General features: G+C 34.7%; 1 pseudogene; it reads right to left on the reverse strand.

The window, feature by feature from the left end:
• Positions 1-1,523: 1,523 nt before the first annotated feature.
• LOC121313826 lies at positions 1,524-10,731 on the reverse strand (annotated as a pseudogene).
• Positions 10,732-15,960: the final 5,229 nt, after the last annotated feature.

Raw genomic sequence — 15,960 nt, forward strand, 5'->3', positions numbered from 1 at the left:
AATGTTATACTATTCATTCTATACAGCAACAAATACAGCGATACTGATAACCATTAGTAAATTACATCACAAATGAATTGACCACTGTACAAAACAATATACATTTGTTTGGTTTGATTTGTTTCTAGTTTAATTTGTTTAGCTGTTTGCAAAATGATAATATGTGTACTACCAAATCAAATCAATCAAATGCATGACATTTGAATAATATCAATAACAGACACTGCAATATATTCTGAGGTCTGATGCCACTTGCAGCACAGCTCTTAGTTTTCTGTATATTATGTGTTGTATGTATATGGTAATATAATACATTTCTTATTCTCTCTTTGGCAATCCGTCAGCTGAGGCAAATAGAGACAGAAGGCATATGGAGTCCTGGACATAATGAAAAGGACACTTGTGGCCTAAGACGTTATGAACTTAGCTAACAGATAATTGTCTCCGAACAAAATACCACATTAGCTGGAAAATACAGACTAAAAATGCTGCATTTAAGGATGCCATTTGATTTCAGTACAGTAGAATTAAATATTGCAGGCCCTTGATCTATATAACGACTATTAATTACGATTTGACACATGACTACTGATTTTCATTGTTCATAAAAAAGAAGGCTCTTGCTTGGGAAAGCGAACTGCTATGGTGTTTAAAAATCTATTTAAAATCTGTACTACTGAGGAAAATTAGAATATTTCAGGAAATTAACTCCAATGCACCATGATTAGGCCCTTGATTCCTAATCTGTGCACATATACTTTATATTCAGTGACATCATGTTTAAATCAAACAGACACTGTTCAATTTAATAAAATCGCATCCTCTATTTGTCTAAATGAAACAATGTAATTTTACATTTAAAGGTCAAACATTTCTATTATATACTATTAGAGAAAAAACAGATACATTAGCTCACAGTCAAATCTCAATCTCAATATATCAAACAAACAAAATAAATTAGAGAAAAAAACAGATACATTAGCTCACAGTCAAATCTCAATCTCAATATATCAAACAAACAAAATAAATTAAATTACGTTAAACTAATAAATAAAGTGCTCTTACGAATATTGGTATTTTCTTCCTTAATTCCTATAAAAAGTGAGTTTTAGAACAGGCTAAAGTGCCAGAATACAATGAGAATATAATGTATAGTAAATCCTGATATTGATATGATGCTACCTTCTGAAATTCCTTTGCTTCAGACACTGTAGCTTGTATCAGATGGAAATGATCTCACATTAAAATAAGCTATACTATTCAATTTTTTCAAACTATATATTATAAAAAAATATATAGTAAGACAGAAGCTGTTTCTTACCAACCTAAGATCAGGGTAAAGCTGCTCATGGGTAGCCGCTTTGACTTCTTGAAATGGATATCAGCTTGTATCACACAGCGCCTAATACAATAGTCTATGAATGATAAAAACAACAAGGGCCCATAAACAATCACATTCAGTTGCACACCAACATGTTTTAAAGTTAAAATACAATATTCGGTGCAGTGAGGAGACCCTGGAATAGCAAAATGCTAATTTAGTAAACTTTAGTTTGGCACACTACAAATGTATGTTCTTGCAATAGAGTTGCTTAAAAGATAATATTTTTTTTTTGGCAAGAAAATTGAGTCTTGTCAATAAGGATTTTAATTGTGGCTTCTTTTTACTAAAAACCCTTGTTATAAACTAGGATACTAACAGTAAGATGTCTGAATAACACGAACAATATAACTCGCTGTACCTAAGACCCAGGGGTCACCAAGTAAAGGTACTGCTGTTTGGAGTACAGGGTGAGTTATGTGATTGTGAGCTTGCAGATTCAAGTCCTGGCTGTGCCAAGTTTGGAGAGCATTTGTCTGTACTCTCAAGTGTTAGGGAAAATATCAAATAGCATTAGTGGAGGCCATTGATCTTTCTTGTTGGGCTGGTATATGGTAACAGGAGTGAGGTCACATTTCAATTGGGCCTTACACAACAGTGCCATCCACTTCCCAATGTGCTCACGATCAAACCAAAAGTCAAAATAGTAGATCAACTCTCGACAGATACTTGGGGAAATAGAAGTCAAGTATTATAAGTTGTATCTGTCCCACCCTCTGGCAGAAGTGTTTCACTTTCTTGAGAAAAATAGTTTTGCATCTTCAACACTGAGACCACTAAAACAGGGTGCCAGGAAATATACCTAGACAAAGTGGTTAAAGACCTTAGACTGTGGTGGTATAAACAATTGTAATAAAAGTATTATATTCAATTCAGATATATTAAAGAAGTCAGAATGAACTTCAATATCAGGAGTATCAAATTCATCTATGTCCACATGGCTTGTGTGCAGCCATGAGAACATAAATACATACAGTATTTGTTGGAAGTAAAGGGTTAAATAACAACATTCTGTATAGCTTTGCAACATTCAGAATCTGATCTTGGTATAGCAAAAACATTTAATTTAATGTAATTTAATTATTTTTTCGATTAAAACTTTTTATGTTAATTTTGACAAGAGTGGTTTATTCTCAGTGAACAGTGGGGAATAATACTAGAGTGCAGAAGTTATTTGAGTTAGTCCTAGATCATGTGAATCCTCCCTTCTGTGAGGGTAGAAAGAGGACATTTCCACTGCTAGTCATACTGGTTTCCTGCTTCCATCAGCATTTTCCTGATGATAAGTTGGATTGTGGACAGTACTTCTCACCCTGCTGGCACTCTGGCGGTCCGTTTTTAGCTTTGAAGGAAAGCAGAAGTCTTTAAAACATCTTTTGAAGTTTTCATCCAAAAATGCGTAAAGAATGGGGTTGAGGCTACTGTTGGTGTAGCCAAGAGCTACACAGAAGAAATAGGCTGCCATCAAGGACGTGGTTTCAGGAACATTTGTTAATGACTTCACCAAAATGAAAATATGTATGGGAGTCCAACAAACGATGAAAACAGCCACCACCACTAACACAAGCTTTGTGATGCGACGCAAGTTTCGGTCCTTCTCCCTGGAACCAGAGAGGAGTCGGACACTTTTCAGGCGCAGGATCATTAAGGTGTAGCACACTGTAATGATGAGAACTGGCACAACGAATGCAAAAATGAACACACAGATTTTCATGAGGGTGTCCCAGTACACATACGGTTCTGGGAACTGCAAAGCACATTCTGTGGTACCTGTGTATAAATAAAAAAAAAATGTTAAAATATTAAACCAGATACCGTGCCCAATTTAAAGCTGCAAAAAAATACATTTTCGGGCTGATGTAAGGATAGACATAGTGCAACAATTGCCACTGCAAAATCAAAATTTCCTAGCGGGCAGGCAATTATTTTGCAGTGAGGCTTGTGTAAGCTTAAAAGCAATGCAAATTACTCAAAACACACACAGAGATAATGAGCTGCAATCATGATAATGAGGGTTGCAATGAGTGCCGCCTGTGCATCAAGATATTTAGCGGTCGCACTTACAGCCCAGAGGTGAGGTGAATTAGCAATTCAGAGAGCAGTAGGACTGTACGAGATTTCTGGAGCATGAAAATCAAACCAAACCAAAAAAATATGTCAGACAAAGGGCAGCAAAGTCCTCTTGGTGCACGGAAAAGAAAAGTTTTCTAAGGAGGAGCTGAGAGTCGTTAAGGCTGAGGTCACTCAGCATGAAATTGAGTTATTTGGAAAAGCCTCAGCCAACATCAGTTATACTACCAAAGCAGCCATATGGTCCTCTATAATGGAGAAAGTCAATGCTGTTGGTGTTACAGGAGGACAGTCAACCAGGTGATGAAAATGTGAAATTCAGCTATTAGGTCTAGCAAGACTTGCGGAACGAGACAATAACGCCTTACCACCGCATCCACCGGCATCCCAAACAAAGTGACCCTGGGTTTGAATAAGTGGGATCTTCTCTGTCTTGCCCTTCTCCTCCGAAGTTTTTCCTGCCTGTCCTCAACAAGAGTCAAGCATCACCGCATCAGGATGTGTACCACAGCAACCATCCTGAGGCCAATGACAGATCTTTGAAGATGTGTGGTTTTATACAGCTCTTAATTACTCACTTCTACAATGGTTTGCACCTTGTCAGAGGAGGTGCAATGTTTTTGGAGTGTCAGCAATTACCCAAGGTCAAGGCAAAATCCTTACATCTCATTATAATTAATGATCTACATAATTCGTGATTTCATGAAAATTAAAAAATTGAGGGGTCACCACGACAAGTCACCTCCTCAGGCGCCAATGCACACTGGTCTAATATGGAGATAAATAAAATAAAAAAACTATTGATTTAAATTAACTACTGCACATTGTAAGCAACACAAGCTACGTATCTTAATTCTGTAGTGAGGCTTCTATTTTTTTTTTTTTTTTTTTTTTTATCCCATCGCCATCTGGTGTGTATTGCACTTAGGCAAATAATAAAAAAAAAAAATGTCATTAGGCAAATAAAAAAAAATAAAAATTTACTCCAAAGCGGTTGACTTTCTTGTTTACTGTTCACATAATAATGATGTTTAAATCAGCCTATCAGTGCGTCTGTACTGGCTTTAATCTGATCTGTACTGTACAGTAGGAGGTGGGACAAAGTCAGTGTTGCATTGTTATTTTGATTTAGGTTGCTAAAATCTACTTTTCATCAATGGAGGTAAAATACCAAAAATGGATGACCAAGCAAAAAAAGCAAAGTATATTTCGGCTGAGGATAGAGTCAAGAAATTTCCCAGAGAAGCCTTACATTCAGAGGGAGGTAAATTGTTTTGCACATCTTGTAATGTGATTGATCGCCATTTAGCTTCAGAATGACACATTAAGCAAAAGGGTACTACAGAGGCTGCTAAACAGAAGGTAAAACAAACAACAGCGTTCAGAAAACCAACGTAAAAGTCAGCAGAGACAAAAAGTATTCCTGTCAGTTGCACCCAAGTTAAATCAGTCCTACAGGTAAGATCTAGTACAGCCACCTCGCTTCAAACAACCTGCTGCTTACTTTTTAAACAGTTAGAATTTTATATCCCAATCAGGCACATTTTCTTTCTTTTGACCTGGCACAAATAAAATGAGTTCCTGGTTTGGGACAAACAACATGACAGTGAACGTACTGCATATATGGCCTTTATTAAAGAATGGCAGATGCCCATGGGTAACTGAATTTTGGGACAGTTTCTAATCGATTTCCACATCATGTATTGCAAAGCGTTGCCATACAATTCCAACTAATTCAGTGGATGGAGAACGTGCAATCTCGATGCATGGGCAAGTTATCACACCCCAGAGACAGAGAGTGTCGGCAGCAAATACGTGTTGCATGCTTGCTTTTAACAAATGACACAGCACTAAGGTAATCAAGTACCACTTTTTAGGTTTTTATAATACTCTGAAATATTATCCACTTAGGTTTATTTAATGTTTAAACAGGGCCGCGAAATGTCCCTACCCAGGTAAAATATGATATATATCTGTGACTTAAGTAGACCTCTAATTATAATGTTTGTGCATGCTTAGTATTCCAGATCCCTGCCCGATTCATGCTCTTTAATTCTTTTGAATACACTTCAATATTATTTAAAAAAAATAATGATGTTAAAGTGCTAATTTGATAGCGGGTGCAGAACGGCAGGTGAAAAACATTCTTTGCACACACGGCATTTTTAGTGTCCGCACTTTACAGCCGAGAAACTCAATTTGCACGTGCAAAATACCGATTTTGGTTACAATACGGGTGTTTTGCAGTCGCACTTTGTATGTATCCTTACATCAGCCCCTTTGTTTATATTCATCCTATAAACTGTTGCCACAATATTGAAAAACAAGAGTTTATAATAATTTATCATTAAGACATTATCATAAGACATTAGCATTTAAGTATTCTAATTTACAATGCAATTATAAATGCAAACATTAAACTGTGTTCGACATAATGAAGTGTGACACTTCTGAACTGATTGTATAACTCTGAAATCAACTTACAATAAGTTTTTTTCAAATAAACACAACCAAGTTTGTGACACTTAGGGCTTAATAAAAGGAAATACAACCATGCTAAATTAATATTCACTCTTTTGTGCAACTATGTAAACACTAATCAACAACATAGATATATGCTATCTGTAAAACTAGAAATCAAGCTAACCAAAGCTGTCATTGCTTTTCATATGTATTATGTTTTCTGTCAGAAATTAGACATGGCTTTGCATCATCTAGACAAGGGAACATTACCTCTTCGTTGAACAGAAACTCTACAGAATCAGCAGGATCTTTTCCAGTTGTATTACAGCCACAGCCAGTGCCTATATTCCTGTGTTTGGTTTGCAGGAAAACAGTGTGATTATAACATTTTGTCTACTTACCATGATTAGTTTCTGTGCTGCCCAAGATCAGTGCAGGTATACCAGCTGCTGATGAGAGTACCCAGATACAAATGTTAATTATCTTGGCCTTAACTGGTGTGCGAAAATCAAGGGCCTTTACAGGGTGGCAAACAGCAATGTACCGGTCGACACTCATCATGGTCAAAGTGAAAATGCTGGTGAACATGTTATAGTAATCTATTGAAATAAATATTTTGCAGACTACTTCCCCAAAAGGCCATGTACCTAATAAGTAGTCCGTACTCTGAAAGGGCATTGTCGTGGTAACAAGAGCATCAGCCATAGCTAGATTAAAAATGTAAATGTTGGTAGCCGTTTTCATCTTTGTATACCTAGAAAAAGAAAAACACATAATCCAGAGTTAATGAACTTCAGTTTAATACTTGCTTGCTTTTAAATGTCAGTATTGTTTTTCTAGTACTAATGCAATAGCGATAATACTTTATAAATCGTCATCTTTTATTGTTTATTTATTTTATACAGATTCTGAAATTCACTAAATATAGTAATTGTGATCCCAAAACACTGGAAAACACTTGAAAAAAGCTTTTGCTTGAAATTACATAAATATATCTTTACAAGAACCAATTAGCATTTATTTTAAGGACTTCAAATACATAAACATTTAAAGAAAGTAAGTACCAAGACAAACAAAACATGAACAACATTCAACAAAAATGTATTTGTTAACCAGAGCAACTTAATCATCATTATTTAACGAGAACATTATTCATTATTCAAAGTTGCATCCTACCCACCATCTGGCCTTGCATTCTATAGTGACAGCTTTTTTAGACACATGTATGATTCATCTCCCTTTACCATGACAGGTGGTAGCTGTGATTTGTTTTTGTACGTTTTGCAAAAAAACAAAAAAAAAAAACAAATCAAGGTAAAAGAGTTTGATGGAAATTGTACAGTAAAAAAGAAAGCTGCACAAACTCCTATTAAATGAAGTACCTGCACAAACACTCACATAACCATAATCATTGCAGGCAATGTTCTTTAATTTTAATTGACCCTCTTTGTGGAATTTGTTCATATTGTTGTTATGTGCAAATAAAACACTTGATTAAAAAAATCAAAAAAACTCTCAAGAACAACTCATGTTGAAAAATGTGTCCTGTTTCACAACAAAACTGGATGGTTTACATACTCTCCTCTATCTAAGCCTATGGTCCAATATATTCACAAATGATACCAGTTCTCTTGTCAACAATCTATCCAATCAACTAGTTGTTGCACCCCAAATCAACTCTGGCCTCTTTGCCTTAGTATGAACAACAGAAGTAGGAAGTACATATGTTATATTCACGTAAAGGCTCAACAGCATGAATGCCATTAGCAGGGATATACAGAACATGTAGTGTGTGATCATTATGTTGTCAACTGCTTGACAGCCCGCAGTGTATGCAGTACAGAGGTGTGTCAAGACTTCAATAGCCCTTTTCCAAGTAACTGTCATGTCTGAACTGTTCAGTTTCTAATCAGCCTGTCAGCTAATAAATAAGTCATCATCACCCTGGACCAGTAAGTATTGTGCTGTCTGGGACACTTGGATGGTCTTAAATGATATCACTGCTAATTTATTCACTTTATCTACAGCAGCTGCCAGTAAAAGACAGGCTTCCTTTAGTGCTATGCTACAGTGTTCTGATGTATAACTGCAGCAGCTCCCAGGATCATTGCCAAGGAAGCAAGGAATTAACTTTTCACTCGGAAAAGAACCATAAATGCAATTCCACATGCCAGCAAACCAGGAGGGGGATCCTATCAAGAATAGTAGCTGGGGGGCTCATGAGTGGCACATCCAGTAAAGGGGCTCCGTGCAGAGTGCAGGATGTGCCCTATAGCCTGGAGATCGCAAGTTCGAATTGCAAGCAGTGAGCCGAGGATACAGATAATAATTGGGCAAACTAAATTGGGGAGAAAACCGGGGTAAAAATTTGGTGACGACTAAATTAAAAAAAAAAAAAAAAAAAAAAAAAAGACCAGGTTGAACTTGGTGATTATATAAAAATTATACCTCATTTGGAATAGGAATGGAAACCTAGTGTTATATAAACAAATCACCTGTAATTTAAATATACTGTATATTATTGGTTACAGGATATTCTACCAAAGGAGATTTTTTACCACCGGATGTAGCTCGGACTACTTGGTAATGCTCTATAAAATATGTATACTATAAATCTTATTAGAAAGTGATTCCGTATCAGCCAATCAGTTTACAGCTATAGCGTGTATCAATACCCACTCAGTGATCACTGTAACATCACCGCATCATCTGTGAATCAAATTTAAAATCAATCCGTGCAAGTAGTGGCTTTTTCTTTTTGACTTGCTGTATTTTTAAGCATACATCTATTGGGCGGTAAATACTAAACAAAGACACAATTGGTCTAAATTAATTTTAGCCACAAAAAGCAGCCAATCAATGCTTTGCATCGACTAAAGCAACCAATCCTGTATCTGCAACTGCTGAGTCAGCTAATCACAGCCTGTCAGTTCGACGAGCGCAGACACAGCTTCTTTCAACAACAAAGCGAGACACGGACAGTTCAGTAATATTGCTCCATTCGGATATCTGCCACTGTCCAGATAAACTATAAGCTGCCCCGACAAGTAAAAAAAAGTTATTTGTTTAATAAAGCATCTGTTTTCTCTAATTATGTGTGTGATCCTTTCTGAACATTTTTGAGACTATTTTCCTAAAACTTTTCTCAGCGGAAGGGTACCTGATGAATCGTTAAAAGTTCGAGGTAAACATAGGTTTTAAAGTGTTTTTTTTTTTTTTTTTTTTTTTTTTTTTTTTTTTTAATGTTTTCTAATAGTGATAATGCCCGCTTGATAAAGGCTCTACAGTGTTGTAGTTGACCTTGACTTTCGTTACCCTTACCTTTGGCTCGGGACTAGGGTTGTCACCTGGCCCCATAATTCCGGAATACTTTGGGACAGGACATGGTTTTTAAATTGCCCTTAAACTGAAAGCAACAAACACGGGAATTGAACACTAAGCACTTGCTTAATTTATACTGCTTCTTAATTATCCGAATCATTGTGATAACACAAAAACAAAGCATGTTGAATAAACGTGTGTGGGTTTATTCAAGATATTTATTTTTATTTTGTACAAAATGATATTTCAGTTCTCAATATTTAAAAGATGCTATTTATATCCTATTAGAATTGTCAGACTTGTTTCTGAATTAACTATTTCAAGCCATGTAAAGATCAGGAAAAGCATCAGTATATTTAGAGGCTTAGCTAAGAAAGGCTCACAGCTGGGGGTTCAAGGACAAATGACTGATGACAACTGCTGACCACATCCAAAGCAAGATCCATTCCATCTTGAATGAATGAGAGACATGTTTTGTCAAAGTTGTTTGACTGCTTTATAATTGGCATTGACTATATCATTTTTCATCTTCAATTTAATCCACAAGAAATAACTTCCACATATCACCAGTAAAAAAACAAACACACAAATAAACAATACTAATACTTAATCTTGAACTAACAATAATAGTTAATGTTGAATAATTACTGAGTACAGCTAAGTCATGGATACTTTTTAGCTATAGTAATATTTGTCTTGAAGTTTGTGCTCACTTAGTAGTTTTTCGAGATTTACAATTATACTGTATTTACAGTATAATTGTAAATCTCGAAAAACTACTCACTTCTAAATCTTTTGTAGTCATCTTTGTATTACTTTAGTATAAATACATGTTAATTTGGATTCATATGTTGTTTTTTTCTGACTTTATGTTCTGTACTTTTAAGGCATAACAATTAGGAAATAACACTTACTACCCAGGAACAAAAAAAAAAAAAATTGTTAACAGTGCAATTACTTCACTGCCCTTAGCTATTTGTCATTCATTCTACCGAGATTAACCACTAGGGGGCACGCATGGTTTCATGCCAAGCCACTGTTTATAAAATGTACACTACTAAAAGCAATTAACTTTTCTGCTTTTTTTAAAATTTTTGTGTGTGTGTGTATATATATATATATATATATATATATATATATATATATATATATATATATATATATATATATATATATATAATGAATATCAAGTGAAGACAGCCAAAAGAAACTTCAACTAATACTGTATGGTACCATTAAAGGAATATCATATCTCACCTGATAATGACATACATGACCAAGCAGTTACCTAGTAAGCCCACCACAAACACCACCGAGTAAACAGCAGTGATAATTGGAATAATTGGAGACATGGTGTGGTTTGCCCACAGGTTATCATCGTGAGTGAAATTGTCAACGTCAAAATAGCCAGACAGCCAAGTGTTGTTGGTAAGACACTCTTCTGAGAAGACCGACAAGCATTTATCTTCTTTAAAAATTTCCACCGGTGTGTCCATTGCGCCAGTATCTTAAGAAAAGTAATAACAAGGAATTGTTTTTAAGATGCTTTAGCCCAGTGATCACACACAAACAGTGTTTTAAATGAAAGCTTACAGAACATGACTTTATTATCGTACATGTATATATTGATAACGATATATATATATATATTAATATATATATATATATATATATATATATATATATTATATATATATATATATATATATACCGTGCTCTAACTCGATTGATGTTTTCGTATAACAGATTTTCATATAACTTGACACCTTGACTGTGCTCTGCACCATAGCCGCACGGAATTAAACGAAGTTAGCATTACAGTAGTCAAGCTTCTTATGCAACTGCTCTAATATGTAATATTACGTTTGTTTTTAAACCATTCCAACATAATAATATCTGCATTCTTTAAAACCTACACATTTTAAAATACAATTAACCTTAAATCGGTTAATTTAAGCTACACCATAACAAAACATGTCCTCGAGTCTGTCTTGACTTTTTTGTTTATTGTCTGTTGCATACTTTAGATCAGGAACAGGTGTGAATACAGATAACGACCACGTACCTGTCCTGTAGGCACAGTATTTCCACACAACTGCTTCTTCTGTATTGGTAAATTGTAATCTTAGAACAATCGTCAGTAGTTTTTTTGTTTTGTTTTGTTTTTTTTGTTTCCCTGTTGGAAGATGTGTCAGAAACTTTGTTGATATTTCGTCTGAAAAATATTCTTCAGCACCTTACCTTACTACAGCACAGCGCTGACTGTATCAGTCTCTCTTCCACTCGCTCTCCTTGCCTCTGCAGCTCACGTGACACTAGAGCAATGACAATAACCCAAAGCCATTAGCTTAAGATACATGTCCCCAGCTGCTGTATATAGTACTGGTGTAGGTGGAAACAGTACTGTTACAGGTGGGAAATCAGCAAAACTTCGCTTCACCCTTTGAATGCGTATTCTGCTTCCTGATCTATAATAGATCATTTAATGCATAACATGTATAAGCAGATGTACGGTAGCCTATGTCTCGTACTGTTCGACGTTTATCTGAATGAAATCTTAGAGACTTGGTTTTCATTTCTTTGCTCACTTTTTGACATTGAATTCCACAACTGAAAACAAATTAACACAGCGTATGAATTATTGTTAGTATTGGTATTATTAGAGGTCGTAATAGTAGTAGTAGTCTTAGTTACATTTTTTTTCTTTTTCTTTTTTTTTTTTTTTTTAAAGATAAGCCCTGTATATTTTATTTATTGAATCACTAGCGATTTTACTTCCATATTCTGATCATTATAATGAAAAACTGAAAGTAACAATGAAATTGTCGGCCAAAGTGTTTGGCAGAGACTTTGTATAGAGCCCGCTGAAAATCAAATGTGTACAGGTGAAAATCAAATGTGCATCTTGTTGTCCAGTTATTCAAGTTGTGTTATAGGATCTGCTCATTTATTGGAACAGATGCAGACATTTCTAAGTTATTTCTTTTTCCAAGTGTGTAGTAACTGCTTGTCCTTCTGATTTGAAAACAAAGTGGGGTGTAAAAAGTTAAGAATTATTTTTGGTTTACAAATGTGTTTCAAATGTTCACTTGAAATAAAACAATAGCAAACTAAATTTTTCTTCTTTTCAGTTGGTAACAACAACCGCTTATACCCCACTGTATATCCCCCCCACCTTCTAAAGAGTGAAACCTCCTGGTCCACACTCACTTCATTCACAATCAGATTCTCAACTTCTATGAAAGAGTCAATACAACTAAAATCTCAAACAATTTTTACACTTTCAGTATTTCAGCGTTTTACATGACTTTTTCAATATTTCAATAACAATGTTTAATATTCTTTTTAAAAAGTAATTGCTTTTTAGAAAACTTAGTTTACACTAAGTACAGGGATTGATTGTTGTGTACATTTAAACTGTACATGTACCAGCAAACCATTGGAACTATATAATAATAATAATAATAATAATAATAATAATAATAATAATAATAATAATAATAATAATAATTTACCCTTCATTAAAGTTTGGGTATGAAAACAATTGTTTACAACAACCAATCAGTGAAACAGGTGAACATGTATTTAATAATGAAATAATCATTTCATACAGCAATTTTATATGTAAGTCAAAGTCACTTACTCTTCAATACATTTTCAAATCAATTCATATCAGTTTACAATAAAATACCTTCATATACTATTCCTGGAATCAAAGCATTAAAATACAGTACAAGCACTTAAATAACATTTCATTAAATACTTAAATATAAACAAGTGGCAATTCATTTTTACAAAGTGCATGCTGTAAATAAAAGCTTCTTATTTGAAACGTCTTCTTTTTGTTTCATAGAACGTTACCAACATATAACAAAAAAATATAATATTTATCTTCAATAAGATTTACTGTGCTGATTTCATATTACTAATATGCACAAATGGATATGTATCCAATGAATAAGGGTCTACATTTAGCTGCTCTATTGCATTAATCAGTTGGCTACTGAAGGTATCAAGTTTTATTTTGAGCTTACTATGTGCTACCAAAGCCATTGTCATAAAATCAGTTGCTGCTATGCAGAAAAACACAGCCTGTTATAACATTAGTTTGGTTTACATGCCCTTCAAAGTCAACTCTACAGTCATGACTGTGTGGTGTTGTCTCACAAATACATTGTGAAACAACAAAAGTACATCCTTTTGGAGGTGCATCTTTAAGAGCAGGGTCAATCACTTTCTAATGGTAAAAACAGCTGTAAAAACTTATGTAAACCAGTGCAGGAATCATGCTTGTGGCTCACAAGGTTTCAGCAGTCAAAATCCAGTTTTTCTGACTTCATATCACGTAATCTCCAGCAGAAAGGCTGTACAAAACATAGACACCCCACCAGAACGCACACCCACACGCACACACACATGCACGCACACACACACACGTACACACACTGTATATTTACACTTCAGCACTAGAACCACCATGGTTATACTCATACCTACAACCACTGATACATCTTAAACAGCATCAATATTAAAATGAAAGACAAACTATCAAATACAACTCAAAAGTTGTATTCAAGCACATCATATCAAACATTTGCAAAGCCAAAATGCTGTATTTAAATGAACAATTAAACTTAAAAGGCTTTATTTTGTAACTTACCACATATAAAGCACTACACAAAAAAAAAAGGAAAACTATAAACATTTCAAAAGAAACTAATGTCCAAACAGGTATATGCACATACAAAACTATAAAGTAGTTTTTAATCTAAAATGAAAGTAACATATGATTTATCTTGTGTGTGTGTCACTTGGTGCAACACAGGTTCCAGGTTGAGCTGCTGCAGCCTGCTGCTTTGTAGTTTTCTGATCAAAATGTTTCTGCTGAAGTGCAGTGGCTAGCTTCAAGATGAAATCTCTCCTATCTTGTACAAAACGAAGGAATTGATAGCTAACAGGTCCAGTAGAGATAACAGCAGGCTTTATATATATATATATATATATATATATATATATATATATATATATATATATATATATATATATATATATATATAAACATTGAATATTGTAAGTTATATTCAAAATAAAAACATGTATTGTAAAAGACAGTTTTAGTGTAAATGAAATGTAACTTTTAGATGTTCCACAAACACACACTCACAAATATAAATTCTAAGTAGTAAAACTTGTAGAAATTATATTTTATACAATTGTGTGTGTGTGTGTGTGTGTGTGTGTGTGTGTGTGTGTGTGTGTGTGTGTGTGTGTGTGTGTGTGTGGTAACCAGACAAACAATTAGCTAATGCATGGCGTAATTCTGAATGTGCGCAACAACACATTAATTCATTTCTCTTGTTAAATATTTTTATCTTCATGGCAACGCATGCAGCTCTCCTCACGATATTCAGAGTCATTCTTTTCTTACTTAGTAAGCAGAGAATGCATGATGAACTATTACACTGCTTCACTAATGCAGAACTCTATGACCAGAGAGCACATTAGGATTTATTGTGAACATTTAACAATGCATTACTTTTCCTTGAATGTTTTATTTTGTTTCTTCTTTATCATATGTTTTTAACTATGAAGCCTAACCTTTATTCTTCTTCCTTTGAGAATATGAACACGTGCAATAATAATTTGGATTGTTAAGTTTCTTTTTGTCTTATAACAAATATACATTTATGATTGATTTGAAATGCTTAAACATTCATAATATTAATTGTTAATCTCTTTTCTTCACGAATCTCAGGATAATTAAGCCAGAATCGCTAGTTCTTATTGAGGTATTGTGTTTATTATGGTTAATAATTACATTATCAGCTATAATGGGTATCTTCTTTAATGGTAATGGGCGAGGACACAGTTGTGACATAAACCCTAGATATACAACATAAATATGCATGACAATATACTGTACCATGAAAAAGTATTTGCCCCAGGTCTGATTTTCTGCATTTTTGCATATTATTGACACTGAAGGTTATCAGATCTTCAACCAAAATCTATTATTAAATAAAAGGGACCCTGAGTGAACAAATAACACAACATTTTGATACTTAATTCATTTATTTATTAAAGAACGTTATGCAACATCCAATGCCCCTGTGTGAAAAAGTAATCGCCCCCTTAAACTAAATAACTGGTTACGCCACCTTTAGCAGCAATAACTGCAACCAAACACTTCATGTAGTTATTGATCAGTCTCTCACAGCAGCATGGAGGAATTTTGGCCCACTCCTTCATGCAGAACTGCTTCAACTCTATGACATTTGTGGGTTTTCGAACATAAACTGCTCGTTTCGGGTCCTACCACAACATCTCAATGGAGTTTAGGTTCGGACTTTGACTAGGTCATTCCAAAATGTTCTTGTTCTTTAACCAGAGAAGAATTCATGGTTCTTTCAATGATGGCAAGTTGTCCAGGTACTCATGCAGCAAAGCATCCCCAAATCATGACACTACCACCACCATGCTTAACCGTTGGTATGAGGTTCTTACTATGGAATGCAGTGTTTGGTTGTCACCAGACATAACATGTCAAAAAGTTCCACTTTTGACTCATGTGTCCATAAAACATTGTTACAGAACTCCTGAGGATCATCCAGGTGCTTTTTGGCAAACTTGAGACGAGCATTCATGTTCTTCTTAGTGAGCAGTGGTTTCCACCTTGCTACTCTGCCATGAATCTCACTTTTTCCCAGTGTCTGTCTGATGGTGGA

This window comes from Polyodon spathula, chromosome 4, assembly GCF_017654505.1.
Source record: "Polyodon spathula isolate WHYD16114869_AA chromosome 4, ASM1765450v1, whole genome shotgun sequence".
NCBI lineage: Eukaryota > Metazoa > Chordata > Actinopteri > Acipenseriformes > Polyodontidae > Polyodon > Polyodon spathula.